Source organism: Cydia amplana, chromosome 2 (genome assembly GCF_948474715.1).
Source record: "Cydia amplana chromosome 2, ilCydAmpl1.1, whole genome shotgun sequence".
NCBI lineage: Eukaryota > Metazoa > Arthropoda > Insecta > Lepidoptera > Tortricidae > Cydia > Cydia amplana.
In genome coordinates, this window is record NC_086070.1 from 25969726 (window position 1) to 25985933 (window position 16208).

Sequence of the window (16208 nt, forward strand, 5' to 3'; positions counted from 1 at the left end):
AAAAAATGTAGAGCATTTATACGTAAATTTGTAGGTAACAAATACATATTAGATGCATTTATTTTGATCATTTTGTTTGTGTTAGATTATCAAATGAAGTAAAATGTGAGATTATAGACGTCCGAACAATAAATACTGATTTTCAAAAGATTTATTAATAATGAAATTGTGTAACATAAACGACTATTATTTTTCGTAGACTATTTTCAGTTCAGTGCCTGTAATTGATATGATATACATTTTCTAGTTATCATATTGAGTAGGCAGCATTTCAGTACGGCAGCTAAAACATTGTTTTAAAAGCGAAATGTGTATTGCCAAGATGCCAATCGTTTGCGCTAATCGTTGCGGTTGCACTACGAAGATCTGTCTCTCTCTCTCTATCGCACTAAAATAGAAGTCATAGAGAGACAGAAATCGTTACGTGGTCGTAGCGCAAACGATTGGCATCTTGGCTAGACACCCTGAACTGCGACAATGGGTAAATATATAGGTACCCAGCAATGGAATGTATAGACTGTTAACAATATTATAATAATTAGTCCTATGATATAAAACTGGTGCTAAGTTGGTGCCTTGTTGTAACAATAATTTAGAATCTATTATATATTTACATATAGTGAATCTTGTACATAATATATTATAGGAATGTAAATACAATATTTATGATATGTTTAAAATCGTGTTGCCATGCCATACGCTATGTTAAAGTTTATTTTATAAGTATTTGTACTTAAAAGTTTTCGAATTTAGTATTCTGTTACAAAGTTAATAAATTTTGTGAACCCTTTATATTTTTTTACACTCATTCCTCACTGCCTATAAAGTGTAATTCTATGGAACTTGCTAACTACCTATGTAAACAAACCGCCATATTGAAATTGTCTCTGAACGAGGAATAAAATTTACTAGTGACTTTTGTTTAAGTACATAGTTAGCAAGTACCATAGAATGACACTTATTAATTAGTACAAAAAAAAGGTTTCCGATACAAGACACGATTTAACTCGTAAGTAATTGAAAGTTATTCATCGGGGCGATTCTACCAAGCTAAAACTCAATGAGAACAGCTTGACATTACCATAAGTAGCAGTAGCTGTAATAACTTTATTTTTATTACAGGTTCACATAAATATTCTAGAAATTAAGGCACAAAAACGAATTTATCCCTATAAGGGACATCTTCCATGAGCTTAATCTTCAAGTAGATGACTAACATTGCATTATCATCATATTATCATCGAATTTACATTGGTACCTACAAAATTTCAGCTCATCCGGACATCGGAAATTTAAATTTAGCTTGCAAGATGTGACCATCTTAAAACCTCACCTGCAATAATATTATTATGTTACCTACTCTTGGAAGGCCGCAAAAGTATGTGACACGCTCTTATGGCTCTACAAATAAAATCGTGTCAGATATTTTTGCGGCCTTCATTGTGTAACATATTATTGCAGGTCTGTACGTAAAAGTGGGTAAAGATTTTCAACATCACAGATTTTCAGATTTTTTTTACAGTCAAATGTTACAAATCACAAGGCATGCAAGTAGCTAATGTTATTTTTCAAATCAAACCGTGCACCGTACATCCGGAAAAATAAATGAGACCCCAAATAGTTCCAAATTTTCTAAAATATATACGAAAATGACATCATTATCCCAACGACGCGGAACAGTCACACAATTTAATAAAACATTATGGGACTCTGTCACAACGAGCGACACACATGAGGTCTCTAAATGTCTGTAAAGGCCGGTAATGTGACAAGGTTCTATAGCGACTGGTTGTTGGTATAGAATGATGATCGGTGTCATCATTGCATTCTGTGGGGAGTCACGGTTGACGTCGCAATTATAATAACATTCACAAGAAATGCGTTTTAACAACATAAACTACTTCTTTTCTTTGAAAAATGCCAATGACAGAAATAACAGGTAATTATCTGTGCAACAAAGCACTGTTTGTCTAAAATAGAAGATACAATATAAGAAAGGCTAACATTAGAGTCTCTTCTCTTTCCGCACAGACTCTATAAAGAATTCGATCTATTACTGTTTGGTAGAAAATCAAAGTGCAGGCACAGACCAAATAATTTAGTACCTACTAGGTACAGAAGATCCACTCTCTAACAAAACGCGTCTATACGACAGATATGACCGCTAGGTGGCGCAAGCGCGAGCAGGCATTCCGTTCCGTAGCGGTGCGCGGAAATTACTATGGGGCCGCATGTACTTGTAGGTCCTTGTAGCGAAGAAACGACGTCACGGAGTGAGCCACGCCTGGTGCAGGCAAACATTGACATGTTGGCAATGTTAAGGCAGTTACATATACTATGAAAATTCTATAACATAAAGTCTATTTTTTTATTCGGTAGACTAAAATGACATTTCATAGTATGAAATGACACATGCTGTTCATACTATGAAATGTCATTTTAGTCTACCGAATAAAAAATAGACTTTAGGTACAGCCAGCAATACTATTAGCTTAGCAGCTTTGCATATAAATTTCTATGCAGAGGGGGTGCTTTTTCTCTGCAGCTGACTGTACCAATTTACTTACACAAAAGGCCTACTCAAAAATAATAGCAATGTCTACGTTGGAAACATTTCAGTAAACCCAGTTGAACAGTCTGTCTAGTCTTGGTTGCTGTCCGTCGTGAACTGATCTTATTTTGTCGTGTCGTTGTCATGTCTAATTTTGAATTTAAATGTCCGTAGTTCCAAATATGTATGTCAGTCAGCCAGTCAGTCAGTTGGTCTATGTCATGTTGGAAGAAGCCACGACACGAGTCGTCTTAGGCGTCAAATATTCCGTTAGTATTTTGGACTTTATTCCTATTCTAAAACCAAAATACAACTTAACCGATACTAATTGACATTATAAAAAGCACGTTAATTAAATACTTCACCGTCAAAGAACAAACCAACATAACCGAACCACTTGTGACTGCAGTTCAAAGAAAGCAATGCATTATATCTCCGTACTCGAACTCAAGAGCCTCTTGAACGAGGGTTTACAGAAATAAGTTTATTTATAACCGAAAGATTAAATGTTAATTGTTTGGAATATAATGAAAAATGGTCCTGACGTCAGAAAGCTGTCAGATATTTCGTAACATGACATAAAATAACATAAAATAATAAATGGTTTTATTTGAATTGCGACATGGTAAGGGAGCGTTCAAGTATTACGGCGCGTTACATGGGCGGGAGGGGGGGTCAAAAATGTCCAAAAATTGCGTTACGTAATACTTGAACGCTCCCTAACTTTAGTTAGACTAAAACTGCTGGCTTAAGAGTCACACGAACCGAGCCGCCACCATACAATCGTTTTTACGTTCATATTTTAAAATGACGTTTTGAAATAACATGACATTCGACATGGACATTCAAGTAACATCTTAATGTACGTAAAGTTTACAGTAAAGGTAGTAATAGGTACTGTAAAGTCACTGAGTAGACTGTGACACTTAAAATAACCCTTTTGGGAGCAGATGTGTTAAAGACCATATTACAATGTGAAGCCCTAAATTCCCTTAGATCCTTAAATATACTGTTTGAATTTAGAGGTCAATATAATATGTTACCCGTGTCACTGTCACCATCTGGATCCCCGATTACGAACAGATGGTTATGACTGTAAGGGTCAAATATTGGATGATTTCTTTTATATATTTGATTTTAATTTGATGTCATTTTGATACCTATCAAACGCGCATCTTGCTCATTCTTTATTGGTGTTTAACCATCGGACTAGTCCAGTGGTTCCTAACCTGGGGGTAATTACCCCCGTGGGGGTAAAACTGGTATTTTACGGGGGTAATAAGCTAACCTAATATAACAATACAACAAACTTACACGTTTTATTTTTTATTACCATTGGGAGGAGGGGTAAAATCGGTTCCCTAGTTAGTCATAGGGGTGACCGGACTGAAAAGGTTAGGAACCACTGGACTAGTCGGTAGTGAGTGTAGTGACCCTGCCTATGAAGCCGATGGTCCTGGTTTCGAATCCTGGTAATTGGTAATTGGCGTTATATTAATAAATTATTGGCAGCTGCTGGCTTTAATTTCAATTCAATTTCAATTATTTATTTAATTCGAATCCAATAGATCCATAATTGTTAGTACAACAAATATTAAAATTAATTAAGGTTAGTCACATTAAACTACAAACAATACAAAATAATAATAATAAAACCGATATAAAACTACAAGTACTAAAAATTAAATATAATAGGTACCTACGCTATGTAATTTATAGTTTCATTTTCATGAAATAAAATAAAGAAATCTAAATGTAATTACTACAGTCATTTAATTTATTTAGTACAGCCATTAACTCATTACATAAGTATGTGTATATATGTATTGTATATGTATTTTTATTTTGTTTATTTTTATTTGCATGGTAATTTGTCTGTTTTCGATGTATTTAGTGATAGGTTTCTTTCGTTGCATTTGCAACACCTACTGACATATGTAAATTTATTAATTTCCGCTACCTAAAGGTTGTCTGGAAGAGATCGCTTTTTAGCGATAAGACCGCCTGTTGTTTACCTCTGTTTGTATTTCTGTTTTATTTGTATTGTCTTATTTTATTGAGGTGTGCAATAAAGAGTATTTGTATTGTATTGTATTGTATTACATTGCTATGTCAGCAGAGAATCTATATAGGATTTATGTACAGTCGCCAATCAGATATATATCGGAGCGGCCAAGGTGTTCACAATATGTGAACACGCACTCTAACGCCCTGACAATAGAGACGGTATATGTTCAGATATTTCTGGGCGCCTTAGCCGCTCCGATATATCTGATGGCGACTGTACCCAGTATTAGCAGAATCCGTAACCTAACCTGAAACCAATGTATAGAATCAGTAACAAGCGTCGGTACCTATGCACTATTAGCTAAGCCTGCACAAGCGATTATGCATCCCAAGATTTGTCTAAAGATATATTGTGTTAGTACAATGTGTGAAATCAGACAATGGAAAAACCGGCAAAGTGCGAGTCAGACTCGCGTTCCAAGGGTTCCGAACATTAACTCCGTAACGTCCGACTCACGCTTGACTGCACATTTCTAATAGGTTTTCCTGTCATCTGTAGTAGATAAAGAACTATTTCGTGTATTTTTTTCAAAATTTTAGACCCAGTAGTTTCGGAGATGAATAGCTTTATTTTTATATTTCTCATTTACCCCCCAAAAGTGGCCCCCATGTAAGTATAAAATTCATTTGTTTATGTTACATGTCCATTTTTGGGTCACTAATTTATATGTGTGTATTGTTAATTGGTAATTTCCTTTTAATTGGTCCAATAGTTTCTGACAAAACAGACTGTGACAGACAGACAGACAGACACGCGAGTGATCCTAAAAATAATAAAGAATTAAATAATAAAAGAATAAATAATAAAGGGTTCCGTTTTTTCCTTTTGCGGTACGGAACCCTAAAAACAAAAAAAAAACAATATCTCTGAAAACAATACCAATACATTTTGTATTGATATTGTTTTCAGTTCTTATAATGTTCTTGTTATTATGGTGATTAAATATAATTAAATTACTCACTAGCACTATTACGTTGTTGCCCCCGAAAACAGGGCTGGGCTAATAATATGAAGGTGATAAAAATCTTTAATACCTATATATTTCGCTTATGTTTAAAAAGCAAATTACTTATAACACTTTCAAATTGAAACTGGGCTCTTTGTTTTAAACACATCTTAAGATAGATCCTCCGCCGCCATCCCTCGCGTACCAACAGCGTACAATCGATAGATTACAGCATTGCGACTGAAGTGCATGAAACGGCGCCATACAAAACCAACGAGAGAGAAAGAGACGCAAGACGCTGCTACAGTTTTGAGTGACGTTAGGTTAGTTTTGTTAATTAATAAGTTGGTTACGTAACTTATGTAACTTCAGGTCGTTTTCAACAAGTTTAACTGAAACTTAGTAGATTTCTAGCTTTTCATAGTATGCACTAGCTTTTTTTGTGATGGAGGCAAACGAGCAGACAAATCACCTGATGGTAAGCGATTACCGTCGCTCATGGACACCATCACATGAAGGGATGCAATTGCGTTGCCGGACTTTATGATGAGAGTACATACGCTATTTTATAGAAGGTTAACGTCGGATTTTGTTAATATGACAGATTAATTTATAAAAAAAAAACAAGCAACGGGTTGCACTCCGGGAGTGCCGGCAGAAGTGAAAACTCAATGACATTGTAACAGTTTTTTGATCAGGTCACGTGTCCGTCTTACGAAGCGTCTTACGTCTTATGTCAACATATTTTTTCTTGACTTTTGCAGTTTTAATTTCTTATATTTATTAAACACAATGATTGATGCTATACAAATCTATGCCTTGCTTTGCCTTTAATATTCCTTGAGAACCGATAACTACAGAAATATCTACATTTCACCCGAGCGAAGCCGGGTTTTCATCTAGTATATTTATAAAGTACTCACTCATTTTCTTTCGCTATTTTACACAGACGGTCAAGCCATCATCAGTCACAGTCGCAGTCGTGTGAATTAATGTATCCTTATATATATGTATCATTCAAACGCTTTTTTAACGCGCGTTGAAAAAGCTGCCATGCGAATAGGGCCTTACGCTTGTTTAAAATTCGAAATTCAAATTTGTAGCATTAGAGTCTGTGCGGAAAGAGAAGAGTCGTGAAATGTATGGGATCCAATACATTCTACGACTCTTCTCTTTCCGCACAGACTCTAATTGTTTAAAATTCGAATAGACATTGTAAAGTTACCTTGCAGACCTTGTATCTAAATATATTTGGTCATGGTATTTTGAGTTTTATTCACCAGTACTAGAGTTCACTTTTATTAGCGATTTTCATCAAGATGTAGCTTTATTTGTTTAAAATTCGAGAAATTGTAAAGTTACCTTGCAGACCTCGCATCTAAATATATTTGGTCATGGTATTTTGAGTTTTATTCACCAGTACTAGAGTTCACTTTTATTAGCGATTTCATCAAGATGCAGCTTTATTGAATTATCTCATTGAGTGGTCCCTACGCTCTCGAGTTTATATTTTTTTCCCCACCTCAAAAAGTGCCCAGCGCCGCTAAAGCAGTTTTCACTTCAAAAAGATATGCGTTGGCCGAGAATCGAACTCGGATCAACTGCTTGGAAGGCAACTATGCTGACCATTACACCACCAACGCATCTGTTTTATTATACAGAAATACAATACTCTAGAATCAAGACATATGTATAAGAACGATAATGACCTCTTATTTCTCATTAATTAACTTTAAATACCTGGTAATTATATGATAAAGGAAGTGAAAAGATATGCGTTGGCCGAGAATCGAACTCGGATCAACTGCTTGGAAGGCAACTATGCTGACCATTACACCACCAACGCATCTGTTACTGCACCTGAAATTATCAATATCAACATTAAACGAATATAAAATCGTCTTATTTGTTCAAGTGTTCATTTTAACAGACTTGAAAATAAACGAGTTCTCAATTAATGTTGTATCAAGCAGAAACGTCTGCGAACGATGCTATTAAGCTTAAAAACAAATTAAAAGTGGAAAAATTCACTGTCTCGGGTGTAACTTGAACCCACGACCACTGGATCGCTAGCCCAGTGCTCTGCCATCTGAGCTGCCAAGACCGTACCCAATACAGCGAATATTTCCACCATATATGAGCCTTCTCAATGCGATTGAGAAAGTTTTCAATTTGTTATGATCTTTTGTCTTGTGATTTTCGGTAGATTCCGGTTTCCTTTTTGATTAACAGATTGTACTTTTAATAGCCGTGAGGTGAAAATCTCATTAACCTAATCATAACGAGGTAACTATTACCATCTACCATCTTACCATGAGGAGGCTACCATCTTAGAAACCATGTAGAATTTGTAGATGGTAAGTTGTTTATATATTGTTTATATATGTTAACTCTTTACTAATTTTGCATTGTGCATTTCGCTCTTCCTTGTTCGTACCTACATGTATTGTCACAAAGACCTACAAGAGACTGATAGCAAATCGACATCATTTTGACATCAAAATGTAACTTCGAAATGTCTCTCGGTCTGAACAAACACCGCGTCATTCGCTAGAATTCCTATTAAAAACGACAAAATGATCAATATATGTAAAAGCTTCATCCTCCCCAGGCCATATAACGTTCATTTAGCGTGATTTAGTCATACGTCAATTGGGAACAATTAAGAACACATTGAATAGAACAATAAAATGGCAATCTGCAAAAGAGGTAAGTATGACTGAAATATTACTCACTGGAAGTTACTGAAGGGTCAACAATGATTCGAGCTAAATGTAATTAGTGTAATTACCTTATTCTCGATGTATCCATCTAAGAAGGAACACAAGTGTTAAAAACTTTTAAGTCATTATTCTGTTTTATTTCAAAGTTTTTCAACAAAACTTTTTTATGTTACGAGTCATAAATTATTAAAAGATAAAAGTGAAGCTAATGTAAACGTGCAACAATGTAAATAAACGCTATGGACTGCAAATAAATTAGTACTGTTTGTGATAAAATAGAGGACATGTTAAATAAATAAGGAAAACCATAAACAACAACACATCCAAGAATAGAAGTGCATTAAACAAGTACACAAGTGAAACTACCAGTGATGTGATATATCAAAATGCAGCTATCAGTATCACAAGCAGTTGATGACAAATTCCATAATATAGTCACGCGTATGCACGACTGCGCGTTCTACTTCCTACTTGTCTTCTGGATCAGCACCACAGTCATCGGCATTGTAACCTCCATCTACGGCCTCATCTCCTGGTTCCTCATCCCGAAGTGGAGAAGGTTCCACAACTACGTCTTCCAGAACATGATCTTCAGTGGCTCCCTGCATCTCCTCACGCCTTTCGCTCTTGCCGGTTTAGGAAACTGCTATTTATGTATCTTCTTCCAAACTGTATTCAACCATTGGCTTGTAACTGCCACTGCTATGTTCTACATTGATTTTGTTAAAATTTTCAATAACTCTGTTGAGTACAGATATTTAAAAGCTAATTTATTTGCTTGGATACTGCCCATTCTTGTAACGTTAATGATTATTCTGTTAAAATTTCACGGCTTGTATTTTGGGATAGCTACTTCATGTTTCAACTTTTTATTGTATTTGAGAGTGTTATTTGCATTGTATAAATCTGAGTCAGCTATTGTATCTACTACAAATACTAAGTTAAGATTAGCACTTATCGCTACTTTAGCGTTCTTGAGTACTGGTTTGGTTATTTACTTGCCAGTTCTGGTGATGATTTTGATTGACGATCATCAGCATAATGATTTGGGTGTGTTAGGCTATCTCGTTGTAAATTTGGTGTCAGTGACACTTATTTGTATTTACTTTTGGATGATGAAATATAATAAGGAAGCATGGAAGGAATTTACAGATTTGAAGAAAGCTAGGACGATGAAAGAAGCAAATATGAAGCATTAAAATACATATATATTATCTTTTACTCAACTTTGGGAACAAATCAAATTATTTTATTAAATATTTTGATTTGTGTTTCTTAAGTAGTTTATATATAAATTATAAACTGAAATAGATGTCATTACGTATATTAAAGTGACGAAGCATTATTATCTTTTAGACAAAATTTACAATCAAACAATTCAGACAAAATAAACCTGCGTTAATATTTCTAACATTACAACATTCAACTATAATATAAACCCTGTTCCAGCAATATCATGTCATTGTTATTGTCATAACTGCTCTCAATAACAATTTTTCCTTATTTAGTTCAGATCCGTTATTTGAGCAGAACCGACGTTAGAAACATAAGTGAAACCCAACAAACACAAGGAAAATAAATTCGTATCCGCAAACAAGCTCAATGACGAAGAAATACTTCACAAGGATAATTTGACAACAAAAGGCGAAGTAAGAAACCGTGAAGAAAAAGAAAACAATTTGAAATCGAAATCGTGAAGTTTGTGCTTGGACTGTGAAAAAGTTATTTAACTACAAGACGAAACAGAAAAGTAAAAAGATTTATTTGACACGAGGCATTTGGATGGCAATTTGATATCACAGTTTTTAAATAAACTGACGATACGCACGATAAGACAAAGTTCAGTAACTTATGTGAATTCAAAAAGAATATTATGTAACAAGTCATGAAATGTTAATTGTGTAGTGCCATTTGGTTTACGGCTTTACGCAAGTGTGTTAGAAAGTGTGATAATTGTACATTTTGACTAAAGTTTCTTCAGTTAACACCGTTTACTCAAGACAATGTACGGGTACAGTAGAGTGTCTGGTTCGGTACACACGTACAGCGAGGTGGACCAGACGAATCCATCGAGAAACGTGTGCCTACGACTGTGGTTTTGTATTTTAATTGTCTTGTATGTAATAGTGACCGTTTTAGCTTTCGCGTGTTGTTTAATGGTTGCAATATCTTGGTTTTCTTAGTTTGTTACTTGTAATATAGGCAGGCATAGATTTAAGTAACCCAAAAACGCTACTTAGGTATTTTAATAGTTGGTGTTATTTATGGCAAATTATTAAAATGCGAATGGTTGCAAATATTTCTGAAAAAAATAAGAAAGTGTATATGGAAATATACTTGGTCAACCAGATCTTGACAGTAGAAAAAGGCGGCAAATTTGAAAAATGTAGGCGCGAAGGGATATCGTCCCATAGAAAATTTTAATTTCGCGCCTTTTTTTACTGACAAGATTTGGTTGACCAGCAATAATAACATTATGTTTCTTGTAAATGTACGTCAATATAACTCATCATTATAAATTAATTAACTTTAAATACCTGGTAATTAAATATAAACGAAACAAAAAGATAAATGCGTTGGTCGAGAATCGAATTCGGATCAACTACTTGGAAGGCTGCTGGTGACCATTGGTTTTGTTCTGCTGAGATATTTATTACTATCTTCAAGAATCATGATAAATAAGTACATAACGTTAATATGACCGCTTGTATGAATCAATCAACATTAAATACCTGTTAATTAAATATAACAGACGTGAAAAAGACATGCGTTGGCCGAGAATCGAATTCGGATCAACTGCTTGGAAGGCAATTATGCTGACCATTACACCACCAACGCATCGGTTTCGTTGTACAGAAATACAATACTCTAGACTCAAGACATATGTATAAAAACGATAATGACCTCTTATTTCTCATTAATTAACTTTAAACACCTGGTAATTATATGTAAAGGAAGTGAAAAAGACATGCGTTGGCCGAGAATCGAACTCGGATCAACTGCTTGGAAGGCAACTATGCTGACCATTACACCACCAACGCATCTGTTTCGTTGTACAGAAATACAATACTCTAGACTCGAGACATATGTATAAGAACGATAATGACCTCTTATTTCTCATTAATTAACTTTAAATACCTGGTAATTATATGTAAAGGAAGTGAAAAAGATATGCGTTGGCTGAGAATCGAACTCGGATCAACTGCTTGGAAGGCAACTATGCTGACCATTACACCACCAACGCATCTGTTGTAGCTGACGTAATCAGTAAACGATATCAAAATAATTATGGCAAAGTTTGTTCAGGTGGTCTTGAAAATTCAAGCGGAAGCTTAGCATTACTTAGGATTTATTTTAAGTAGTCATAAGATGTATGGATAATTTTGTATTTATTTGTCGATAAAGTGTTATAAAATATATTATGCGTCTATCTTTTTTTGTATTCCATATTTTTACATTTTTAAAGGTGCATTATTAGATTGTTCTGAAAATTAAATCGTTATTTTTAAAGTTTATGGAAGGGTAAGTATTGTACTTGTTCCTTATACAAAACATAAAGACGTCATGAATAAATGATAGATATAATTATTATGCTTCACCCTTTTCGTCCGGTCCTCGACCCATCGGGGATCGGGAAAATACATTTACCTAATCATACGCCCTGAGGTCCCCGGAAGATTGCAACCGCAGCTTCCTGACATTATAATACAAATATATGTATTAATAGTTATAGTCCACCCGGACAAAATTATCACTAAAACTGGCAATAAAAATTCTTAATAAAAATAAATGGATTAGTTTGTCTGTAGACTTTAAGGCTTAATTTTATCATGAATTGATTTCCCTGGCTCTTATCCTCTAGTATTAGCTATATTTACACACACGTTTAGTTTTAATTTAAACCTTATAGCGACCCGCCCCGGCTTCGCACAGGTTAACAAATTATACATAAACCTTCCTCTTGAATCACTTTAGGTATCCATTAAAAAAACCGCATCAAAATCCGTTGCGTAGTTTTAAAGATCTAAGCATACAGACAGACAGACGGCGGGAAGCGACTTTGTTTTATACTATGTAGTGATGATGGTGCCATGAAGGGATATTACAGTTATTACAACGTATAAAAGTCCTCATAAATAATCATTTAGATAACCAGTTGTCTCCTGGGGAAATGATTCCCGCGAGATAGCCTCTGAAGGAATAAAGAGTCCAAATTTAACCACTTATCGTAGGGAGATCTTTTTTATTTATAGAATAAGTAAACCCGCCAATCTGCCTAAAGATAAGAATGTTCTAATGATTAAAAAAAAATACTTTTTAAAGTAATGTTTGGACAATTTATAACCCGCTATACTTTATTTTATTTGGATGATACGAAACTTATGAACCTCAAAGACCAAAGGAAATATATATTTTTAAATAAAACAAAATTAAAATTCTATCTCTACGCTATCCAAATAATAGCCTTCTAACAGACTAGTGAAGGCACATTCATACAAAAACAAAAAGTTGTACCTCCATACAAATTCCAACGACGACGAAATTATACGACCTTTCGTCTTACGACAGTTTTTGTTTTATAGGCCCGCCAGATGGCGCCTTGCAAAATGGAGGTAGCTGCCAATATTAATTACGCAAATCCGTTCCTTCAAGTATTAATTGTTTGATCGAATGGAGCATGGAATAAAAAAAAAATGCAATAAAAAGAATTTCCACGGATTTTCTTGAAAATTAAATGTTCTTGTTTCTTTAACTAGGTATATTTCTAGTTATTAATTTTTGTACGACCTTGTTGATCGTCTTGATGATTGGTACCCACACATCTCACGCACGATTTTCACTGCATTTTGCATGCACCAATCAGAATGAGCGATTTCAAGGTCGTGTCAAAACAAGATTAAAACCGTAACCAATTTAAAAAATATAATCGGCCTCCTGGCCGAATGACGAGATTCGAGAAAATATTTGGATTAACTGATTGCTTTGGTAAACTGCCTTGTTTACTTTTGTTATCACTGACCCAGCTCCGAGGGGTGAACATGCACTTATGTCATACTGAACAACTTTTACTATGGGGCCAACCCCGAAATCATAAAAAAAATCTGCCATCTCATACATTTCGGTGAGTCAGTCAATGTTTTCTACAGAACAGCTGATTTTTTTTTCTCGTTTTCGGGGTTGTTCAGTACCTATGGCCTACATATTCACCCCTCAAAGTTAAGACAGTGATAACAAAAGCTCTCTGTATTTATTCGCGAATATAAAATAGATAATTTTCGAGAATTTTCGTTAGTTTACGAGGGGCATTTCAAGTTTACGACGCACATTTAATTAAAATAACGCATAGCGAAACAAAATGTGTGTCTTTAGGGGTTAATCTTTGCCTCCTCTACTCTATGCGCACCCCATTGAAGATGTAAACACACAAGTATAGGTAAACCCGCATAGGGGTAGGTTCAGTCGACGCGGCGCGCGGCCGCAGACGGACGCAGGCCGTTGCTCACGTCAAAAAAAAAAAAAAAAAAATCATTTAATTTTTTTTCTATCTCATCACATCCCCAAAAAAGTTTTTACCAGCCAGTGCTTGAAGAATGCGGCGCAACTAATGTTCCTTTTTTTTCGTCAAAAATTTTTCAAAAGCAGTTTCTTTTCTCATTACTCTTTTGTTCATCGTTAGGTCGTGTGGTGAAATGTGAAAGTCAATTTGTTATGCCTTGGATGTGGCGATAGTCTGTAAGTTTGTAGAAATCGATATCTAGCCGCTACATAACCAGACATTGCGCTTCGTTTCATTTTCGTTATAAAGATCATATCGGGACGACGGAGAATTTAATATCCGATATACAGATTCTGTTACATGTAGCTTTAGTTTATTGTGGTAGATAATTTTACTGTCAATATTTATTATTGTTTTATGAAGTTGTTTGAAATCTAATTTGGTTACCCATATTTTCTTACCTTATTTATTTTTACATAGTTTATCCACTACGATAACTAGTTCATTTTAATATAATAAAAATTAGCTTATGGTATACTTAATCGTCCTCATAACACTGCACTGAAAGTTTACTGAATACACTCTTAATTCCTTGACAATAGAGACACGTGTCGTCTGCAAGTTTTTAGATGGAAAACTCTATGATACTTAGTTATAATTTCGGGCTATTATTATTTTGATAAACTCCAAATTTGAACATTCTGTCTGTGTTTAAAACCAACAATTTTTTTTGCCAAAATTTGACTATGTGTTACAGACAATGTTACAAAATAACCACATTGAAATTTCGCCAACATCCCATTTCCCATCCCCATCCCATGTACCCAATATTCGAGAGAATTGAGTAGCACGATTATGTCTATTTTACTGCATAATCCAGTAGAATTTAATTTGGCTGCCTGCGATCTTTCCGGCCAACTCTTGCGGTAGGTATTCAAGAGCGGGTTTCAAAAAGTTCGCAAGTTCTGATACCGAGTAGAAATAACCTAATATTTTCCTAATAATTACACGGTGGAATACCAATTCTGACATTGAGTGATCTAGAGCGCGTGCTACTACACTTACTAAGGCGAAACACGTTTAGCACTGTTTTTAATTGTGTCAGCCCCATCTGACCCGAGTCACTATAATACTGAACGATGTAACCTTTTAGAGGACTTGGGCTAGGCATATTTTGCCAGCATGAGTGAAACTATGTTTATTACCAAATTAACTGTAATTTGATTTACACTTTCACGATTTTTACACATTATTAAATTGTACAACGGGACTTAATCGCGTATGTAAGTTTTAAGTTTTACCTCCGACGTTTCGAGGACGGCGTTGTCCCCGTGGTCTCGGAGAAGACTGGCTTAAGTTGACATCAGCATCTTCTAACCGCGCGAGTTTTTCGAACTACCCGCACTTGGTCTTGTTTATCAACTTGAACGTTTTGCGCACTAGGGATGTCACTCTGTCGACACTCAACACTAACGATATGAGATTTATCGACTGTCGATATTCGTTTACGTTTACATTTACTAATGACTGGATTCCATGTGGATGAGATCTTGAAACCCTCGTCCCGATTGAAATTACTATGTTTTTTGATTTCAATGGCTTCCCGTACTTTCCTGCTGTAGAAATGACGATCCGTGGACAGGATTTTAGGGTTATGCAGCTCAATCCAGTGGTTCGGTCCCGACTCCAGTAAATGCTCAGCCACGGCAGACTTGTTCACCTGACGATTCTTGACAGCTGCAATATGTTCCTTAACTCTTTTTGCTATTGTGCGCTTTGTTTCTCCGATATAGGAACTACCACAACTGCAATCAATTTTATAAACGCCAGGTGACTGGTACGGAATAACGTCCTTCGGTGACCTTAGGCTCCCTGCGACTTTGAATAAAGGAGTGTACACCGTCTTTATAGAGTACTTTCCAAGTACCGTGTCAACTTTATCAGTTACCCCTTTTACATACGGCAAAAATGCCGGTTGTCTGGAGACATCAGGACGTTTTCCTCTTGGCTTCCGTCTGGGTTGCCACTTTTTTACCTTGTACCCGTTCCTCCTTAGTGCCTCCTAAGTAAAAACTCGCGCGGTTAGAAGATGCTGATGAAAACTTAAGCCAGTCTTCTCCGAGACCATGGGGACAACGCCGTCCTCGAAACGTCGGAGGTAAATCTTAAAACTTACATACGCGATTAAGTCCCGTTGTACAATTTAATAACTGTAATTTGAATCTAAAGGCATCAGTTGCAAAAGAATAGGACTTCCTTATTTTGATAAAGTTTTTGAATAAACACAAAGCAAGTTCCTAAGTGATCCGGACCACTTTGCGGTTCATATTATTATTTAGCTGTAGGTACAAAAAACACTCCAAGTGAGAGCGTAACTTTGATTAATTTCTACTTATGAATAAAATCGGCTCAACCTACCCCTT

General features: G+C 35.4%; 5 non-coding genes across 5 annotated transcripts; all 5 read right to left on the bottom strand.

The window, feature by feature from the left end:
- Positions 1–7136: 7136 nt before the first annotated feature.
- On the bottom strand, positions 7137–7208 carry Trnag-ucc (transfer RNA glycine (anticodon UCC)). Its single transcript has one exon. It is a non-coding gene; the product is annotated as a tRNA-Gly (tRNA).
- A 131-nt stretch (positions 7209–7339) lies between these two features.
- Trnag-ucc (transfer RNA glycine (anticodon UCC)) lies at positions 7340–7411 on the bottom strand. Its single transcript has one exon. It is a non-coding gene; the product is annotated as a tRNA-Gly (tRNA).
- Positions 7412–11054: 3643 nt separating this feature from the next.
- Positions 11055–11126, bottom strand: Trnag-ucc (transfer RNA glycine (anticodon UCC)). Its single transcript has one exon. It is a non-coding gene; the product is annotated as a tRNA-Gly (tRNA).
- Positions 11127–11257: 131 nt separating this feature from the next.
- Trnag-ucc (transfer RNA glycine (anticodon UCC)) lies at positions 11258–11329 on the bottom strand. Its single transcript has one exon. It is a non-coding gene; the product is annotated as a tRNA-Gly (tRNA).
- Positions 11330–11460: 131 nt separating this feature from the next.
- On the bottom strand, positions 11461–11532 carry Trnag-ucc (transfer RNA glycine (anticodon UCC)). The gene has a single exon. It is a non-coding gene; the product is annotated as a tRNA-Gly (tRNA).
- Between the last annotated feature and the right edge of the window lie 4676 nt (positions 11533–16208).